The sequence below is a fragment of the Heterodontus francisci genome, chromosome 41 (assembly GCF_036365525.1).
Source record: "Heterodontus francisci isolate sHetFra1 chromosome 41, sHetFra1.hap1, whole genome shotgun sequence".
In the NCBI taxonomy this organism is placed as follows: Eukaryota; Metazoa; Chordata; class Chondrichthyes; order Heterodontiformes; family Heterodontidae; genus Heterodontus; species Heterodontus francisci.
The window spans coordinates 32,928,244-32,949,615 of NC_090411.1; the positions used below are offsets into that span (position 1 = coordinate 32,928,244).

Sequence of the window (21,372 nt, forward strand, 5' to 3'; positions counted from 1 at the left end):
TCCCTGAGAATTACTATGGGCTTGCTTGCCCCACTCGAGGTGTATGGGGTTACTTTCCCTTCAAACACAAAACCCTGATAACCTTCAGGAATCCTATTAACTTTTCCTGCACTTGCAGTCGTTAACGTCCTGGGTTGCACTCTTACTGCAGTTAAAGATACAGCTTGCTCTGCTGTGCTTTCCATCAGGGTCTCTTCTTCACTCAGCAGATGTGCCCTGATTAACCCTACCTGTTTTCCCTTTTGTTTCCAACTGTCAGCCTTTACTTGACCTACCTTATTACAATGGAACCACACAGGTCTCCGGGTCTCACTCTTGCTCACAGCACCTTCCCTTTTGGCTAGAGGAGGGCCCCCTGTGTCTCCTGCTTATCTTTCTCTCCCAGGACTGCTTGGGCTCCTAACACCTTCCCACCTTTTGTCTTTTTCGGATTTGTGGGGGTGACTAGGAAAGGTTCTCCCCTGGGAACCTGACTTAAAAATTAAAGCCAGAAAGGCCACTTGCCAGGCTTTCTGAACCTGCTGCTCCTCTACATGTGTCTTTATGGAGAGTGGGAGAGAGTGTTTAAATTCCTCTAACAGAATTACTTCTCTGAGATTCTCATAGCTGAGCTGTACTTTAAGAGCCCTCAGCCACTGGTTAGAAGCCAGCTGCTTACTTCTTTCAAACTGCAGATAATTTTGATTAGCTTGCTTCTTGAGCGTTCTAAACTTTTGGCGATAGGCTTCGGGTACTAATTCATATGCCCTGAGGATAACTTTTTTTGTCAGTTCATAATTTAATGAACTCTCATCTGGCAACAGGGGATAAACCTCATGGGCTTTTCCAGTTAGCTTGCTTTGTAATAAAAGAGGCCAGGTTTCAGCTGGCCATTGTAGCTGCCTTACCAGTTTCTCAAAAGACACAAAAATTCTTCTACGTTTTCCTCATTGGATTTTGGGATTAGTTGAGCTAGTTTTAACAATTTTGTACCCAGCCCTGAATTATGATCCTCCATATTAGCCATGTTTTCACGGAGGTTACTCTGTTGACCCCAGTTAACTCAAGCTGCTTCAGCTCTTTCTCTTCACATTCCTTCCGGAATATTCTTTCTTTCTCCCTCTCCTGCCTTTCATTTTCTTCACGTTCCTTCTGGAAGGCTCTTTCTTTTTCCCTCTCCTCTAATTCAAGTTTCCTCTGTTCCAATTGTATCTTTGCTAACAATACCCTGTCTGGGTCTACTTCTAACCCTGCTTCTGCTTCTTCAGATTCAAGGGGAAAATGGTTATCCACTAGCCTTAGGAGTTCAGACTTCCTCGCCTTGCCACGTACAGCGATCCCACACTGCTCAGCCATTTTTCTCAACTTCTCCATAGACAGTGCTTTTAACTTATCCCAAGTTACTTCCCCTTGGCTTGGGGAGTCACTAGCTTCAGTTGCAGACATGTTAGTACACACAACCACAAGAAAACCTGTATTGAAATGTTGCTCTTTTTTGATTGGGAACAATTTGGCTTCCCACTTCCAATTTCTCTCATTTGTCTGTGGGTAAAATCCAGGACGGTAGCACCCAAATTTCTGTTATGACCAGGTGAGAAAGAGGTCTAGGGTTCCCCTTCAGTCTTCACCTGGTCTTACCGTAACAGGGTTTAATTTTAAACATACTGTGTTTTCAGCTCCCCCTTGGTGAATCCTTGTTCACCGCTTTCCAATTATAAGGCAAAGAAACCAGCAGGCACACAGGTTTTCTTAGGTTTAAAGAAGAAAGATTGAAATTTATTAAACTTAAACTCTAATTTGGTTCCCGCCTACGGATACATGACGTGCCCATGCTAGCATGAATACGGGTACACACATGCAACTAGAGATAGAAAAGAGAAGAAAAAATAAAGTGAAAAGTTTGAGGCAATATCTGAAGAGTTTTTGTTACAGTTCTTCGAGCTCACTGTACAGTCCTTGACTGTAGGTAGTTCTTGTTTTTCGCTGGGGCCCAGTATTCTTCTTAAACCTTCTTTGCTGTAGGAGACTTTTCTCTCTTGGGGTTCATGTGTCTTCAGTGGATTCAGACGCTTGTGAGAAAGAGATGGGAGCAGACAGGAGAGATTTTCTCAGTCCAGGAGCAAACAGTCTTTTCTGTTCAAACTGTTTGTACAATTCAGAGAAAAACCAGTTTGTCAAGCAGGTTACTCATGTGACTAACTGGTCTGACCACGTCTTGGTTCTATGGATTGTATCATCTTAGCAGGGCCTGGAATGCACTTCCCTGCCTTCAATGTCTGGTGCTCAATGTCCATTGTGGGTTAAATGGATAAGGGAAGTAACCTCTCTTGTCCCTATTAGTATGTAAATGTCTTGCAGCCAAGTGTCTGGCAGCTGTTGTAACAGGCCTTCTCTTTTTCCCAGCAACAATTTGAAATTTATTGTCCACATGGTGAAATTAATATGCCTCATTCTTGGCAGGTGGGGGTCTAGCATGACAACATCCTGAGGCGCCTCCCAGGAGCATAAATCAGACAAAAGTTTGACACAGAGCCAAAGAAGAAGACAATAGAACAAGTGATCCAAAAGCTTCGTCACAGTTGTAGGTTTTAAGGAGCTTCTTAAAAGGAGGAAATAGAGGCAGAGGGGTTTAGGGAGGGAATTCCAGAGCCTAGGACCCAGGCAGTTGAAAGCACAGCCGCTAATGGTGGGGTGGAGGAATGGGGAATGCGCAAGAGGCCAGAGTTGAGGGGCGCAGAGTTCTCGGAGTGTTGTAGGGTTGTTCCCAGTATCCATTATTCACGTGTCCTGTGAGGGTCAGTGGGCTATCTGACAGCAGATAATATCACAGCTGAGCCTGACCTCTGACCCCAACTGGTCCCATATGCATGTACTTCCATCCATCGAAGAGTTGGAAGCGGAAACACCAATTATCCATCTCTTCCCAAACTTTGCAGCCAACTCTAGACCCCTGCCGCTATCCACATAAAACTCAGCACAGACTACAGGACTCCCTTAGTCCGAACAGAACCCGAGTTCTGAGCCAAAGGTATAATCCTACAATTCCAATATTATTTAAAGAAATGCTTCCTTGTGTGCCCCTTGCCCCCACGTTCCACCACCCCCCCCCCCCCCACCCCGACCCTGCACTGTCTATTCGACTGGCATACACTTGAGCACAAAATTAAGCTGACATTCCAGTGCAGTACTGAGGGAGTGCTGCACCGTCGGAGATGCCATCTCTCAGATGAGACGTTAACCTAAGGCCCCGTTAACCTCAGGTCAATGACGTTCTTTTGAAGTGTATTCACTCTTGTAATGTAGGAAACACAGCAGCAGATTTGCGCACAGCAAGGTCCCATAGACAGCAGTGTGATAAAAACCAGATACTCTGTTTTTAGTGATGTCTGTTGAAGGATAAATATTGGGCAGAACACTGGGGAGAACTCCCCTGCTCTTCTTCAAAACAGCGCCCATGGGATCTTTTACATCCACAACTTGCCCAACACAAAACACCAAACTGAAATAAAGACAGAAAACACTGAGAGTACTCAGCAGGTCAGGCAGCATCCATGGAGAGAGAAACAGAGTTAACGTTTCAGGTCGATGACCTTTCGTTCGCTGATTATTGCCAGGATCTTCTGTTTTTATTTTAGATCCCCGGCATCGGCAGTATTTTGCTGATGTTTTAATCACAATTGGGCAAACTTAGTGAAAAAATGCAAAAAGAGGAGAGCCAGTCATTTCATGCTGGACTTTTTCTGACCTTGAGAAAACCTGACCTCTCACCGAGAGCAAGAGTCAGGCAGCTTTTTGTCTAAAGAAACTAGCAACTGCATTGAGCCTCTAATTGACTTGCGGACTTGGCTGAGGCCTCCACTCACAAGGTCTGAAAGGGAAAGGATTGAGAAATGCTCTATAATTTACTCACAGCGGAGAGAACATAGAGAGGAGAGAAAAAAAAGTAAGGGTGAGAGAGGGGAGATAGAAAGAGGGATGGGGGAGAAAGAACATGAGAGAACACAAGAGAGGGAGAGAGGAAGAAAATATGAGAGGAGAGAGAAGCCGAGGGGGGAGCAGGGGCGGGAGAGAGGGGAAAAAGAAAGCATGAGAGGGAGAGAGAGAGAAAATGCACAAGAGGGAGGCGAGAGAGATGGGAGGGGACGAGTAAAGACGAGAGGGACAGAGAAGAGGCGGGGGAGAGAAGATGAGAGGGATAGAGAGCACGAGAAGATGAGTGGGGAGAATGAAGACGCGAGGGGTAGGGAAAGGGAGAGACCATGAAGGAGGGGAGAGTGGGAGAGCCATTTATAGAAGTTTATATAGGCAGCACTAAGAACAAGTGGAGCAGCAGTAAGTGAGGAGCTTGTGTCTGTACGCTGACAGCTGAGAGTCAGTGATCTACACCTCCAGATTCATGTGGTTTCTGAACACTTGTCAAACCTGGCACAGAGGCCAAGAAGGTTGTGGAGAGCTTGCTGTGCCTGGCTGCGAGTCGAGCTCAGGGGTGTGGAGCTGAGAGTGGAAAGTTTGACTTGTAGTAAATGGAATTTATTCCCCAGGCCCACTCTGAAATCTAATAAAATGCAGAAAGCAGGTCCGTTCTTCAGGCTTGGCTTTGCGATGCCAAATCATCCTTGCAGTTACTTTGGAAATCATGGAGTTTCTTTTCCCTCAGTTTTTCCCCTCCTCTCCCAAGAGACTGACGCATGCTAGTGTACCGTTCCATGTGCCCACACCAAAGTGGACATTTTAAAATGTATTTATAAGCATGAAAAGTTATTAAAAGCAGGCTGGGGTGTCATAATTTGAGCTTCCGCCCTCATGTAAATATAAAAACTTCAGAAGGACATAGGTCAACAGATAGTAGGTCAGAAGTTCATGGGTTCAAGTCTCATTCCAGTGCAGTGCTGAGGGAGTGCTGCACTGTCAGAGGTACTCTCTTTCAGATGAGACATTAAACCAAGGCCCTGTCTGCACTCTCAGGTGGATGTAAAAGATCCCAGGGCATTACTTTGAAGAATTATCCCTTAACCGACACCATGGAAACAGACTATTTGGTCATATATTTGTGGGAGCTTGCTGTGCACAAATTGGCTGCCGTGTTTCCTACATCACCACAGTGACTACACTTTAAAAATACTTCATTGGTTGTGAAAGCACTTTGGGATGTCTTGAGGTGGTGAAAGGTGCTTCAGAAATGCAAATTACTTATTTCTTTTCTATTCCTATTTCTGTCACGGGGCACCACAGCCTCATCTTGTCTTCACCGGATGTCCTTTCCCACTGGATTCACTGGCGGGATTAGGAATCAAGCTGATTTCTCTCCCTCCTCAATCGTTTAGACTAATTGCAATATCTGAATTACTGTTCTGGCTGAGATCCTGGTTCATTCTAGTTTGACATTATACTGTGAGGAAAAAAAACCCCAGGACACTTTCTATTAGAATTACAGGAACAGGCCATTCAGCCCATCAGGTCCCTAGTGTTTATGCTCCACACGAGCCCCATCCCACCCACTTCAGCTCACCTTTTCAGAATATCCTTCTATCCCTTTCTCCCCCATGTGTGTATCCAGCTTCCCCTTAAACCCTTCTATGATATTCGCCTCAACAACTCCCTGTGGTAGCGAGTTCCACATTCTCACCACTCTCTAAGGGAAAGAGGTTTCTCCTGAATTCCCTATTGGATTGTATTGAGTTTGGATCTCCCCTGCAAGTGGAAACATCTTCTCTACGTCTACCCTATCACACCCTTCCATAATTTTAAAGACCTCGATCAGGTCATCTCTCAGTCTTATCTTTTCTAGAGAAAAGAGCCCAGATTGTTCAGTCGTTCCTGATAGTTGTCATTTCTCAGTTCTGGTAGCACTTTTTTTTATTATTTAGAGATACAGCACTGAAACAGGCCCTTCGGCCCACCGAGTCTGTGCCGACCATCAACCACCCATTTTTTATACTAATCCTACATTAATCCCATTACCCTCTCACATCCCCAACTTCCCTCAATTCCCCTACCACCTACCTATATTAGGGGCAAATTATAATGGCCAATTTACCTATCAACCTGTAAGACTTTGGCTGTGGGAGGAAACCGGAGCACCTGGTGGAAACCCACGTGGTCACAGGGAGAACTTGCAAACTCCACACAGGCAGTACCCAGAATTGAACCCGGGTCGCTGGAGCTGTGAGGCTGCAGTGCTAACCACTGGGCCGCTGTGCTGCCCCAGTGCTTCTCTATCCAGTATGTATCCTCATGCATGCTTTATTTACCTCCAGAGCTGACTATTCCAAGGCTCTCCCAGCTGACCTCCCACATTTCAGCCTTTGTAAACTTCAGCTCATCTAAGACTCTGCTGCCCGTATCCTAACTCGCACCAAGGCCTGTCCCATGTGCTCAATAACCTAGGTTGGCTCCCGTTCCGGGAACACCTTGAATGTAAAAATTCTCATCCTTGTGTTTGAATCCTTCGATGGCCTTGCCCCACTCTGGACTGAATTTTCACCACGGAGGTGGGAAACAGGAGTCGGGTTTGTTTTCAAGTCAGAAACCTGCCCCCTCCCACCCCACATCACTGGGGGGGGGGGTGGAATGGGGCAGGGTGCGTGGAAACGGGGTGAGCCCTTAATAGGCATGGAGATGGTTTACAGTCCAAATAAAGGCAGTGGGCGGGCTCTCGAAGCTGGAGGGCAAATCAGAGGCCTCCCAGCTTCAGAGGAGCACCCAGCTGCAGTAGAAGGTAACTGTGAGGGTGCTTCAACATGATGGTGCCTTGGCACCAACATTTAAAAAACTTTAATGAAAAAACAGAAAAAGCAGCCAGGCCACCGCTGGAGGGTGGGGTGGGGGGGGTGGGGGGGCGGGGGGAGGGAGGGGAGCTTCTACAGAGTGGTCTTTGGCTGTACTCCTACCCAGGCAGACTGGGAGGGCCTGTAGGCCTGCCGCTGAGTGCCCATCCAGGGAGTTGATCTGTACCTCCCCACCCCCGTCTGATCTCCTCCTTTGAGATGCTCCCTAAAATCTAAATCTTTGACCAGACTTTTGGCCTCCAGTCCAAATATCTCCTCACTTGGCTCGGTGTCAAATTTTGTCTGATAATGCTCCCGTGAAGCGCTTTGGGACATTTCATTATGTCAAAGGCGCTATATAAACGCAAGCTGTTGTATCAGCTGATGGGATGTTGGCCCAACTAACACTTCAGGCCTTAACGAGGCATCATGTGACACGACATGAAGTGTCACCATCGCGGAGAGCTCGGCAAAAAGACACTCAATATTTTCAAGTTTTGCAATCGCTGGATGCAAAGATCTAATCGCAAGTGAGGAGGAACACTGTGACACTGTTAATAAAGTAGGAGGAAGTGTGAGCGAGGGCCTCAGGGCCCTGAGAACAGGAAGTGCACACAGTTTCCATGGAAACTTCAGCTCTTTAAATCCTCCAGGGGAACATACAGAATTATAACCATGAACTTCTTCTAACACCAGAGATGCAAACCCCAAATCAAAAAATCTTTATATTTTGAGAAATTAAAACATTCTCTCCTTTGTTTTATTAACAGAGGACATTCCAGCTGGAGCCGAGGTGCGTGTTGTTTTTTTAAATGTTAGTTACCCCCTCACCGCCATTCAATTTAATTTCCCTCTTCCCTTCTGAAGCTGTTGACCTGTGGGTGCCAGGCAGCCCTCTGATACCTCACCTGAGTGACCATTCATGCTATTCAACCATGACAGCCATGAGAGTCCAGGCCAAGATCCACGTACAGGGGCTTTCCAGCAGGAATCACTGGATGTGTGAATTCTACATCCACCAGAGTGGGCAGACGGGGCCTCGATTTGTAAAGTCTCATCGAAAAGACATCACCTCCTTCATTTTGTCCAGTTGAGAGAATGGGCAGAAGCATCACCACTTCAGAAAATGGCATGTAAAGATGACAAACTTGCATTTCTCAACTTCAGGACGCCCCAAAGTGCTTTACAGCCAATGAAGTACCTTTTGAAGTGTAGTCACTGTTGTAACGTAGGAAATGTGGCAGCCAATTTGCGCACAGCAAGATCCCACAAACAGATAATGATCAGATGATCAGTTATATCACGATATTGGTTGAGGGATAAATATTGTCCAGGACACCCAGCAGAATTCCCCTGCTCTACTTTGAATAGTGCCATGGGATTTTTGCATCCATCTGAGAGGGCAGGTGGGGTCTCAGTTTTTAACATCTCATCCTAAAGACAGCACCTCCAACAGTGCAGCACTCACTTAGTGCTGCAACGAGAGAATCATCCTGGGCTCAAGTCTCCAGAGTGGGACTTGGCTTTCAGACTCAGAGGCATTACCAAGGATCCTCGGCTGATACCAGGTTAGCAGCAAGCTCTGAGCAACAACAAGAGAAAAACTGACGAGTCAGGAAATATCCCAAAGTATTTATTCAGACACTCTCGTCGAGCCCCTGAGGAAGAGGGGCTCCAAATCGCCCCACAGGTTAATCAAAAACTGATATTGTCGGGCTTAACCCTGCCTTGCAAGAGGAGGCAGTGAGGAGACTAACTTGCCTTCAAACGAAAAGTAGGTGAGGGGTGAAATATGCAAGAAGGCAAAATGTTTGGTAAACACCCTCTTAAAGATGGGGAATCATGAAGAGCGATCAACAGGAGGCCAGGGCAACAGCTGGAATCACTCATTCAACCACTGGAGCAGATTGCATCAATTTAATTCCAGCTTTGAACATTCTAGGTCACACCACAAAAGTCAGCTTCGTGCTGTATCAGTCCTGGAAACAGTATAGGAGCAGAGGCCATCGAGGTGGAGACAGAGTGGGGGAGGAATCGGCAGACAATGAAAACAGACTCAGTGATAGGAGCCCAGCGAGAGGGGCATGAGGCCAGCGAGAGAGAAGGGGGCATGAGGCCGGTGGGGGAGAAACGGGCACGAGGCCGGTGGAGGGAGAAGGGGGCACGAGGCCGGTGGAGGGGGGATGGGGGCACCTCAAGGTTGGGGACAGAGTGTGGGGGGCGGCCAAGAGGCCGGCAAGGGCTGGGGGGGCTCAAAGCCAGTGAGACGGGAGTTGGGGGGGGGGGTGCATAAGAACTTCCTAACCAATGAAAACTCCTGGACATTAGTCTAACATTCCAATCTAAGTTGTCAACTCTGACCTGGTGCATTTGATAGAAGTCGGTCCCAAGATCCCAACGTGACTGGACTGAATGTTCTCCACACAGCGTTTGATTATCTGCTATCCAGTCTTCTCACTCTCCCCTGTGTGTCTGCAACATGCAGTACAACCCCTCAGTCTCAACTGCATCCACTTTTACCCCCATTTCTCACTGGACCCCCATTTTCTTTGGTGCCGAGGGAAGATTTAATTGAGGTGTACAAAATTATCAGGAGCCTAGATGGAGTGGATAGGGAGGACCTATTCCCCTTAGCAGAGAGGTCAATAACCAGGGGGCATTGCTTTAAAATAATTGGTAGAAGAATTACAGGGTATTTGATGAGTAATTTTTTTTTGACTCAGTGATGGGGGTCTGGAACTCACTGCCCGAAAGGACGGTAGAGGCGGTATATGGATATGCACCTGTAGTGCTGTAACCCATAGGGCCACAGACTAATAAATGGAAAGAATTATTAGAATGGATAGCTCTTCTTCTGCTGGCATGGATACAATGGGCTGAAGGGCCTCCTTCAGTGCTGTAATTTCTCAATATTCTCCATGCACTTTTCTCTCTCTCCCCATTGCACTCTGTACTCCAACTGCCCACCTAAGTGAGGACTGGATCCGGTGCGTGTTCTGAAGCCCCTTAACTCCTTTGAAGCAACAACTCAATGCATTTATATAGCACCTTTAACGTAGTAAACCGGCCCAAGGTGCTTCACAGGAGCATTCTCAAACAAAATTTGTTACATTAGGCGATATTTGGACAGGCGACCAAATGCTTGATCAAAGAGGTAGGTTTTAAGGAGCATCTTAAAGGAGGAGAGAGAGAGAGAGAGAGGTTGAGAGGCGGAGAGGTTTTGGGAGGGAATTCCAGAGCTTAGGGCCGTGGCAGTTGAAGGCACAGCCGCCAATAGTGGAGCGATGGAATTTGGGATTTGTAGGAGGCTGGAATTGGAGGAGTGTAGAGATCTCGGAGGGTTGTAGGACTGGAGGAGGTTACAGAGGTAGGGAGGGGCAAGGCCATGGAGGGATTGGAACATAAAAATCACCCGATTTTGTTCTGCTGTAGCTAAGGTGATCCTCCTTCAATGCAGAGCCCTTGCTGTCTCAATCATTTTCCGAAGCTTAGGTTTCTCAATTTAAACAAAAAACCAACTGTACTTGGACAATGCAAAGCCAGTCCCACTATGTCCAGTGTGCATTAGCTGAAGACACGCGATGGCACTGAATTACAGTTGCACGGGCACAGCCAAGTCTCCAATACCTTGCCTAAGTGACAATTCTTTGGGCATGAGTCTTGAGAGTAAGTACTGCCAGGCTATTGAACCATTGGAGGCATCACATCTGATCCGGATCCAGTCCTCACTTGATGACCAGATGCTTTGAGCATGGGTTTGGGGCTTGGGAACCTAAGGAGGGGGGGGGAGGTGTGGGCATGATTTTACTCCCCTCCCTGTGACCCCCCTCCACCCCCCTGCCCAGCCCCTGCTCACCCACCCCACCCCAAGTAGCATTGCCCTGGAGCCTCCAGGAATTGAAGTTTATTCTCCGGGCACGTGAAAATTGGCTGCCACGTTTGCCTTGTCGCATTAACTGCGTTCCAAAATGATCTGAAGCTGTGGGATATTTCAGCGTGGCAAGAGGCTGTGCAAACAGCAATATGATCTGTAAAACTCGCAAATCATCTGACTTTGTGCAGCAGCAGATAACAGGGAGAATGATGAAGCCAGACGGAAAGATAAAGATAGCACTGTCTTTATGATGGCACTCACAGTTCAACAATAGACCTGAATATTGGGCAGAGTGCATCATCAGCGTCTGCTGAGATTCCGCCTGCTTTGCACCTCCTCCCCCACCCCCACTCATGTCCAATGGCACCACACATGTAAGATAATCACTAATAAATCCAATATGTAATTCAGAAGAAACTCCTTTACATACGAACATACGAATTAGGAGCAGGAGTAGGCCACTCGGCCCCTCGAGCCTGCTTCACCATTCATTAAGATTACGGCTGATCTGATTGGAACCTCAACTCCACATTCCCGTCTAACTTTCACCCCCTTGCTTTTCAGGAATATTATCTACCTCTGCCTTAAAAATATTAAAAGATTCCGCTTCCACCGCCTTTTGAGGAAGAGAGTTCCAAAGACTCACGATCCTCGGAGAAAACATTTCTCCACATCTCTGTCTTAAATGGGCGACCCCTTATTTTTAAACAGTGACCCCTAGTTCTAGATTCTCCCACAAGGGGAAACATCCTTTCCACATCCACCCTGTCAAAACCCCTTTGAATCAAGTCACTTCTTACTCTTCTAAACTCCAGCGGATACAAGCCTAACCTGTCCAACCTTTCCTCATAAAATAACCCAGCCTATTCCAGGTATTAGTCTAGTAAACCTTCTCTGAACTGCCTCCAATGCATTTACATCCTTCCTTAAATAAGGAGACCAATACTGTACACAGTACTCCAGATGTGATCTCACCAATGCCCTGTGTAGCTGAAGCATAACCTCCCTACTTCACCCAGAGTGTGGTGAGAATGTGGAATTCACTACAAGACCAGATAATATGTTGGTTGAAGGTAAATATTGCCCAGGACTCTTCCCCTGCCATTCTTTGAAATGGTGGCTGAGGGATTTTTTTTTACATCTACCTGAGAGAGCAGACGGGACCTCTGTTTAACACCTCATCTAAGAAACGGCACTTCCAGCAGTGCAGCACTGCTTCAGTACTGCACTGGGAGTGTTGGCCTGGAATTTGTGCTCAAGTCCCTGGAGCAAGGACTTGAAGCCACAACTTTTCTGACTCAGAGGCAAGAGAGCTACCCACAGCTGACACCTCAACTAGAAGTCCAAGATGAGCTGTTTAGTTTTATGGCAGAAAGTGACTTTACAGAGGGATCTGAATTTTTCAGGGAATAAAATAAAAGTACATTACGTTCATGGAACATGGAAACTTTAATAGGAATAGTTAAGAAGTGACTGATATAGCTTCAGTGTTTAGCAGTGAGATTTGTGAGGCCTAATTGGAAACAGGTGAATATTTCATGTTAAGCAGGATGCGTGAGAAAGCTTGTCGTCTGCTGGTTAATCCTTCCCTCACCTGTAGCCTCCAACCTCCCTCTCTCATGTCCTTCTTATGTCTCTCTATTTTATTGAGAGCTGATCTGTGCTCTTCTAAATGTTTCTGCTCTTGTCCCTCCTAAACTCGCAAGGCATTCTTCTGCATATTCTTCCTCCTCTCCCTCACATCCATGCTCTACCGAAACCAGAGCTCATCGCAACATCTCCAACTCTTACTCACTCTTTCCCAGTTCTTCAAACCTGTGGCGTCCTCATCTCCCCCAGTCTTCCCTTCTTCCAACAATCTGCAGGTTTTTAAAACTTTGCGTCGTTCAATTGCAACATTTTGCTTGATCTCATCTTCTCACTTGCTGGGTTGCCCTGGGCCACAGATCTTCATTCAACTTTAATCGTTAAATGTCCCCCAACACTTCTCTGGTAGTTAGATGGGCTGTGCAGGATTGTATTAATCTAGGTTGAATTTTAAAGGGTCCCAGAATTCTAGCCCTGGTCTGGGTTGCATTAGCTGATCCAGGCCCTAACTCTGGAATTCCCACCCTAAACTTTGCCACCTCTCTACCTCGCTCTCCTCCTAGAAGACACTTCTAAAACCTACTTCTTTGGTCATATGACCTAATGTTTCCTTATGTGGCTCAGTGTCAGATTTTTGTACAATTATGCTTTGAAGCACCTTGGGATATCTTATTATGCTAAAGGTAGTGGGATCTTGCTGTGTACAAATTGGCTGCTGCCTTTCCTACATTACAAGCAGTGACCATCCTTCGAAAGCACTCCATTGGCTGTAAAGCACTTTGGGATGTCCTGGGGTCGTGAAAGGTGCTATAGAAATGCAAGTTCTTTTTGTCTTTAGATAAATGTAAGTTGCTATTGTTGTTGTTGTTGCACTCAGCCAGGAGGATGACTATCAAATTGGCCTCAGTGCCACTGAGATAGGGAAGGTGGGAAAATATCCAACCAGAGACTCACTCCTGATGTATTTTCCAGAATTCCTCCTTACTGGAAAGTCTGGAATTCAGGGGTGGACAGAATCAGGTTGGGCTGTGATGCCCCCACAGTTGAATAGCCGATCTGGGCTCACACATGAAGAATGGCCACTTGGCCAAACGTTGCTGGAGAGATTACAACTGCAGCAGAACTTTACATGCCAGCAGCTAGTGGCGTTGGGAGATGAGGAGACACTCAGTCTGCAAAGGTATTAAACAGACTGACAGAATGGGAGGCTCGGGCTGGGGAGCGAGTAACTGCACCCGGCAGAAGCTCCCAGCCCCCATCCCCCTGCCCCACCCCCATCCCCCCACATCCTGCCCCTGAAGCTGTTCCACTTCCTCTAGTAATAAATCTCAAGGTGTGAGGCCCAGAACAGCAGCTCCAAGACTGCAACTGTGTCCCAGGGTACAAATAAAGACAGTCTTTAACACTCAGACTGTTTTGCATAGGGAACAAGGCCTGTAGCAGAGCAGCAGTTACAGTGGTGCGTGTCGCATGCACGAGCGTGTCCATGAGCCCAAGGGGATGTTGTTGGGAGTTACACGCTAACTACTCCTTGCACAGTTTGTTGAACAGCTGGGGCTCCTCTCCCCAGTACTGCTTTAATGATTCTGTAATCAGCTTCAGCCAAAGACACAGCCAAGATAAACAACAAATCTGCGTCTTCCTGCCTGAGCCATTCACACAATAGCCCAGTGCCAACCGTACAGACACACAGTCATTCTCAGGTAACAATCCCTTCCCATTCCTCCAGACAATCCCTGCTGCCCCCTCACCCCGACAATCCCTGCCCCACACCCCTCATCCTGGATAATCCCTGCCCCACACCCCTCATCCCCGACAATCCCTGCCCCACACCCCTCATCCTGGATAGTCCCTGCCCCACACCCCTCATCCCCGACGATCCCTGCCCCACACCCCTCATCCTGGATAATCCCTGCCCCACACCCCTCATCCCCGACGATCCCTGCCCCACACCCCTCATCCCGGACGATCCCTGCCCCACACCCCTCATCCCGGATAATCCCTGCCCCACACCCCTCATCCCGGACAATCCCTGCCCCACAACCCTCATCCCCGACGATCCCTGCCCCACACCCCTCATCCCGGACGATCCCTGCCCCACACCCCTCATCCCGGACGATCCCTGCCCCACACCCCTCATCCCGGACAATCCCTGCCCCACAACCCTCATCCCCGACAATCCCTGCCCCACACCCCTCATCCCGGACGATCCCTGCCCCACACCCCTCATCCTGGATAATCCCTGCCCCACACCCCTCATCCCCGACAATCCCTGCCCCACACCCCTCATCCTGGATAGTCCCTGCCCCACACCCCTCATCCCCGACAATCCCTGCCCCACACCCCTCATCCCCGCCAATCCCTGCCCCACACCCCTCATCCCCGCCAATCCCTGCCCCACACCCCTCATCCTGGATAGTCCCTGCCCCACACCCCTCATCCCCGACAATCCCTGCCCCACACCCCTCATCCTGGATAGTCCCTGCCCCACACCCCTCATCCCCGACAATCCCTGCCCCACACCCCTCATCCTGGATAGTCCCTGCCCCACACCCCTCATCCCCGACAATCCCTGCCCCACACCCCTCATCCCCGACAATCCCTGCCCCACACCCCTCATCCCCGACAATCCCTGCCCCACACCCCTCATCCCCGACAATACCTGCCCCACACCCCTCATCCTGGATAGTCCCTGCCCCACACCCCTCATCCCCGACAATCCCTGCCCCACACCCCTCATCCCCGACAATCCCTGCCCCACACCCCTCATCCCCGACAATACCTGCCACCCCCCCCTCACCTGAACAGTCCCTGCCACCCCCACCCGGACAATCCCTGCCCCCCATCCGTCATCCCGGACAATCCCTGCCCCACTCTCATCCCGGACAATCCCTACCCCCCCCCCATCCCGACAATCACTGCCCCCCAACTCCCTCATCCCGGACAATCCCTGCCCCACTCTCACCCCGACAATCCCTGCCCCCCCCATCCTGACAATCCCTGCCTCCCCCTCACCCAGACAATTCCTGCCCCCCCAATCCTGACAATCCCTGCCTCCCCCCCACCCTGACAATCCCTGCCTCCCCCCCACCCAGACAATTCCTGCCCCCCGCCATCCTGACAATCCCTGCCTCCCCCCCCCCACCCAGACAATTCCTGCCCGCTTGCCCCAGCACGCACTGGCTGAATGAACTGCAGTGGGGGGCTGTACCCAGGGAACAGTCCCTCCAGCACAGGCGACAGAATTGGGGCAGGGGTAAAACTAAAAAAGAAATAGAGGAAGAGAAACTAGAGCAAGGGAGAGGGAGAGGAAGAACGAGTTGAATCCCTCTTGTGTTTCCACTCAATATCTACGCTCTCAGCGAGGAACAGAATGAGACCGTTGATTTCCTCACTCCTGATCTTGTGACTATATGTGACCTGACCACAGGGACAACTGAGGTCCAATAACTCGGGATAGGTCATGAATTGAACTTTGAACCTTCCTGGATCAGCTGACTCACTGTGCCAGGGGAGCCACTGAGCGCCAACTTAAAATTAGAAACAAAACAAATTCCTTTCTCTGCAAAGCGCTGTTTTAAAAAAAGAGTTCCAGCCTTTCCGTGTTAATGCGTTTGGCAATCAATGGGAGTGTTATTTTTCCGGTTAAATTCAGAGTTTCCAGTGGCCTGGCCACAGGAATATTAGCACAGGAATGTATACAGAATTTCACGACCATGAAAACATCAGGATTCCAGGGGCAGTGAGCTAATTGACACAGTGAAATTAGGGAAGATTAACAGAGCAGTGGCTAACTGCACCACCCAGTGTATGGTAAATTGGGTGTGGCACTATGAAACTCCCTCTCCGCCTCTCTCCTCCTTCAAACCTGCCTCTTTGATCAAGCTTTAGGTCACTTGTCCCAATATCTCCTTTCATGGCTCGGTGTCAAATTTTGTTTGGTAATCGCTCTTGTGAAGCGGCTACATTAATGCATGTTGTTTCTGTACCGGCTCACACCTATCTGGAGATCCCAGTCAGAGCCGTGACTGAAATAGTCCAGTTGATACCCTTGGTCAAAGGAGAGGACAAAACTCATTGTCCAGTGACCATGCATGTAAAAGATTCCAGCATGTGGGTGCAGATCAGATATGTCTTGTGGTCATAGAGTTATACAGCAAAAAACAGTCCCTTCGGCCCATCGTGTCTGTGCCGGCCATCAAGCACCTAACTATTCTAATCCCATTTTCCAGCACTTGGCCCATAGCCTTGTATGTTACAGCGTTTCAAGTGCTCATCTAAATACTTCTTAAATATTGTGTGGGTTCCTGCCTCTACCATCACTTCAGGCAGTGTATTCCAGATTCCAACCAACTTCTGGGTGAAAATTTATTTCCTCAAATCCCCTCTAAACCTCCTGCCCCTCACCTTAAATCTATGCCCCCTGGTTATTGACCCCTCCACTAAGGGAAAAAGTTTCTTCCTATCTAACCTATCAATGTCCCTCATAATTTTGTATACCTCAATCATATCCCCCCTCATCCTTCTCTGTTCTAAGGAAAACAACCCTAGCCTATCCAGTCTCTCTTCATAGCTGAAATGCTCCAGCCCAGGCAACATCCTGGTGAATCTCCTCATCCATTGCAATCACATTGGACGTCCAATCGCTCAACACCTCCATCCCCCACCAGGATGGTTTGAGGGCTCTCCGCTTCTTCCTGGAACAGAGGCCCAACCAATCCCCATCCACCACCACCCTCCTCCGCCTGGCTGAACTTGTTCTCACATTGAACAACTTCTCCTTCAACTCCACGCACTTCCTTCAAGTAAAAGGTGTTGCTATGGGTACCCGCATGGGTCCTAGTTATGCCTGTCTTTTTGTGGGATATGTCGAGCATTCTTTGTTCCAGTCCTACTCAGACCCCCTCCCCCAACTCTTTTTCTGGTACATCGATGACTGTATCGGTGCTGTTTCCTGCTCCCGCCCCGAACTGGAAAACTTTATCAACTTTGCTTCCAATTTCCACCCTTCTCTCACCTTTACATGGTCCATCTCTGACACTTCCCTTCCCTTCCTCGACTTCTCTGTCTCCATCTCTGGGGATAGGTTGTCTACTAATATCCATTATAAGCCCACCGACTCCCACAGCTCCCTCGACTACACTTCTTCACACCCTACCTCCTGTAAGGACTCCATTCCATTCTCCCAGTTTCTCCGTCTCCGACGCATCTGCTCTGATGATGCTACCTTCCATGACGGTGCTTCTGATATGACCTCCTTTTTCCTCAACCGAGGATTTCCCCCCACTGTGGTTGACAGGGCCTTCAACCGTGTCCGGCCCATTCCCCGCACCTCTACCCTCACCCCTTCTCCTCCCTCCCAGAACCAAGCGCAGACTGGGTGACCGCTTTGCGGAACATCTCCGCTCAGTCCGCAAGCAGGACCCTGAGCTTCCGGTTGCTTGCCATTTCAACACTCTCCCCTGCTCTCATCTCTGTCCTGGGATTGCTGCAGTGTTCCAGTGAACATCAACGCAAGCTCGAGGAACAGCATCTCATCTACCGATTAGGCACACTACAGCCTGCCGGACTGAACATTGAGTTCAATCATTTCAGAGCATGACAGCCCCCCATTTTAATTTCATTTTTAGTTATTTTTTTCTTTCTCTTTTTTTTTGCATTTTTTTCATTTCATCTTAGTTTGTTCAGTGTGCTTACCCACTTTTTTTTTCAGGTTTGCACTTGCTGCTGTTCAGTATTCAGTGTATTAACAGCAAATCTGTACTAATGCTTTGTCTTTCAACACATCATTAACATATTGTTTGCCTTTGCTCCGTGACCTTTTGGTCAGCTATGTGGCCTGGTCCAATCTAGACCTCCTTTGTTATCTCTTGCCCCACCCCCACCTCACTTGCTTATAACCTGTGACTTTTCTAATATTTGTCAGTTCCGATGAAGGGTCACTGACCCGAAACGTTAACTCTGCTTCTCTTTCCACAGATGCTGCCAGACCTGCTGAGTGGTTCCAGCATTTCTTGTTTTTATATCACATCCTTCCTATGTTGTGGTGCCCAGAACTGTACACAGTACTCCAGCTGTGGCCTAAGTCGGACAGCTGGTCAGTGTTTCACCTTTTAGGCTCAGGACCCTCAGGCTCATTGGAAGCCCACTCAGTGACTGTGTGTCTCGCACCTGGAGGAAACTGGGCACTGGCCTATTGAGACACAGGACCAGCATGGCACTGAGTGCACAGCCTTTCCGTTACACAGCTGTGTGGGTAGCCTTGCCTGCCTGTCTGGCCCCATTCGAAAGCTGCTCACTGATAAACCTGCTGGAGTGTTCAGTCCTGTGAAAGTTTTCCAAACTCTATGGATTTCCTGTTGGAGCACCAAAGAAGGAATTTCCAGGTCACCGCCCTTTTCCTCCGCTACATCTATCCTCAACGGACTGACTGTTTTGAGGGTGATGGCTATGCAGATCTCTGCCTCATTCATTCCTCACATCTGAGACAAGACAATGAATGGGGTGGGGGGGAGAGTGGAGGAATGGGGTGCGATCGAGTCTCACAAGTAAAGAGGAACTCAGTCACTCAATGCAGTCCAAGATCACTGAAAGCAATGCTGTGAATTGTTGTTCACCCCCTCAGTGACGCCCAACACGTTATTTAACACTGGCAACCTCACAATAATATCGTCTCAGACAGCACAGAAGAGGCTATTCGGCCTATCGTGCCTGTGTCGGCTCTTTGAAAGAGCTATCCAATTAGTCCCACTCCCCCCTTCTCTTTCCTAATTGTCCTGCACATCTTTCCTTTTCAAGTATTTATCCAATTCTCTTTTGAAAGTTACTGTTGAATCTGCTTCCACCGCCCTTTCAGGCAGCGCATTCCAGATCACAACAACTCGTTGCATTAAAATAATTCTCATCTCCCCTCTGGTGAAAAGCTAGAAACAGTGGAGGTCCAGAGACTTGGTGGGGAGGGGAGGGGAGAGGGGGTGGGGAGGGGAGGGGAGGGCAGGGGAGGGGGGTTGGTACAGCTACATAGTTTATTAAAATGTAACGAACAGAAAATAATCAAAAAGGCTAATTGAATGCTGACCTTTATATCAAGAGGACTAGAATACACACCAAAGTCATGCTTCAGCTATATAAAGCTCCGGTTAGACCACACCTGGAGTACTGTGAGCAGTTCTGGGCACCACACCTTTGGAAGGATATACTGGCCTTGGAGGGAGCGCAGCGTAGATTGACCAGAATGATACCTGGACTCCAAAGGGTCAAGCTACAAAGAGAGATTAAACAAACTAGGCTTGTATTCCCTGGAATTTAAAAGGTTAAGGGGCGATTTGATATGTTTTCAATATATTAAGGGAAACAGATAGGGTAGATGGAGAGAAAGCATATGTACTGGTTGGAGCATCTGCGACGAGGGGACAGAGTCTGAAAATTAGAGCCAGATCTTTCAGGAGTGAAATTAGGAAACACTTCTACACACAAAGGGAGGTAGAAGTTTGGAATTCTCTTCCACAAATGGCAATCGATGCTGGATCAATTGTTAATTTTCAATCTGCAATTGATAGATTTTTTGTTAGCCAAAGGTATTAAGTGATATGGAAGCCATAATTTTATTGAATGGAGGAAGATGCTCAAGGGACTGATTGGCTCCTCCTGTTCCTAAATCTCCCTTTAACCTTTTCTGCTCTAAGGAGAACAATCCCAGCTTCTCCAGTCTTTCCACATAACTAAAATCCCTCATCATTTTGTTCCAGCATCGTTTACTGTAGATGTCAGCCATGGCTTAAGTGGCTGTAAAAGATCCCATGGCACTATTTTGAAAAAGAGTAAGGGAGTTCTCCCCCGTGTCCTGGCCAATATTTATCCCTCAACCAAAATCACTAAAACAGGTTATCCGGTCATTATTTCAATGCTGTTTGTGGGATCTTGCTGTGCACAAACTGGCTGCTGCATTTCCTACATTACAACTGTGACTACACTTCACAAAAAGTACTTCATTGGCTGTAAGGGAATTTGAGGTTGTGAAAGGCGCTATAGAAATGCAAGTTCTGTCATTTCCTTGTACCGTTAGTGTCAGTGTCTTCAGGAACTATATCCTGCACTCTGGAATTCCCCGCAAGTCTGTATGGAACTTGGTCTTGTGAGCTGCCTTAGAGGAGAGGGAGAGGGTGTTTGGTTATGAGAAAACATCACTTTTGATTGTAGAATAAGCACAGCAGCAGTTTCACCTCTCCCTCTGCTTTCTAAACACATGTCAAGTCCCTCACTGTCACGTTCCACACAAGCTGCAGACTTTCCTGAGACAGTGAAGTTGGGAAAGTTGGGCTTGAGTGATGAGGGATACACTGTGAGTCTCCTCTGGAGGCTTAGAGCAGGGCAAGTTGCAGGTTAAACACTCTCTGTTACTATTCCCTCTTTTTAAATTCTGTCTGTGCCATTTCATCCTGATAAAACTGATCTGAGGGCTGGGAGACTCCATCACTCAGCTCCAAACACATTTGTAAAGTGAAGTTAAGTTTGTATCACCCTTCCCTCTCTAATGTAAAAAGTTACTGGCTTACTTGTGTCTTCCAGGTTGCAGAAGGCGATTCTGAGTTGATCACTGGCCCCTGTTCTGCTTGTCCAGAGCTAGATTCTGCTGTACTCCCTTCTCGGTAGAGATGCTAGGAAAGGTCTGCAGTTGGATATTCCCTGCCTTGGGTTACAGACAGGCGGAAGTGGGAGGGAGTAGAAACAGATTGACTCTTACATGGCTGAAAGGCAGAGAGGAGGGGAAAGGAAAAAAGGTTTGGTAAGCAGGGAAAAAAACTCAGGGCAACTTTAGAGGAAGAAGTTTATTTTAAAAAAAAGTCGATTCAGTAAAAAGTTTCAAGAAGGGAAAAGTTTATAAAATCAAAAGCAGAAACAGTTAAAAGTTAAATAGCAAAAAGTTTAAATGGTAGAAAGTTTATAAAAAGTTTATACAGAAAGCGAATAAAATGTTTAGACGGAGAAAAAGTTGGAATTTTAAAAAAAATTTAAAATGTTTAGACAGGGAGAAAGTTTAAATTTTAAAAAAACTTTAGTTTAAAAAATATTTAACGTGAAGATTGATCAGGAGAGTAAGTTTGGAGTAAATGTTGTTGGATTGAGAGTATGTTTATCCTGTAATGTTTTACAGACAATGAAGTT

At 47.7% G+C, this 21,372-nt stretch overlaps 1 protein-coding gene across 1 annotated transcript in view; it reads right to left on the bottom strand.

Annotated features, from left to right (window-relative positions):
• Positions 1 to 20,951, bottom strand: part of tspan4b (tetraspanin 4b) — a 36,957-nt gene extending 16,006 nt beyond the window's left edge. The window contains exon 1 of the mRNA XM_068019751.1: positions 20,763 to 20,951. The gene's annotated coding sequence lies outside the window, so the exon portion shown is untranslated. The remainder of the gene's footprint in view (positions 1 to 20,762) is intronic.
• Between the last annotated feature and the right edge of the window lie 421 nt (positions 20,952 to 21,372).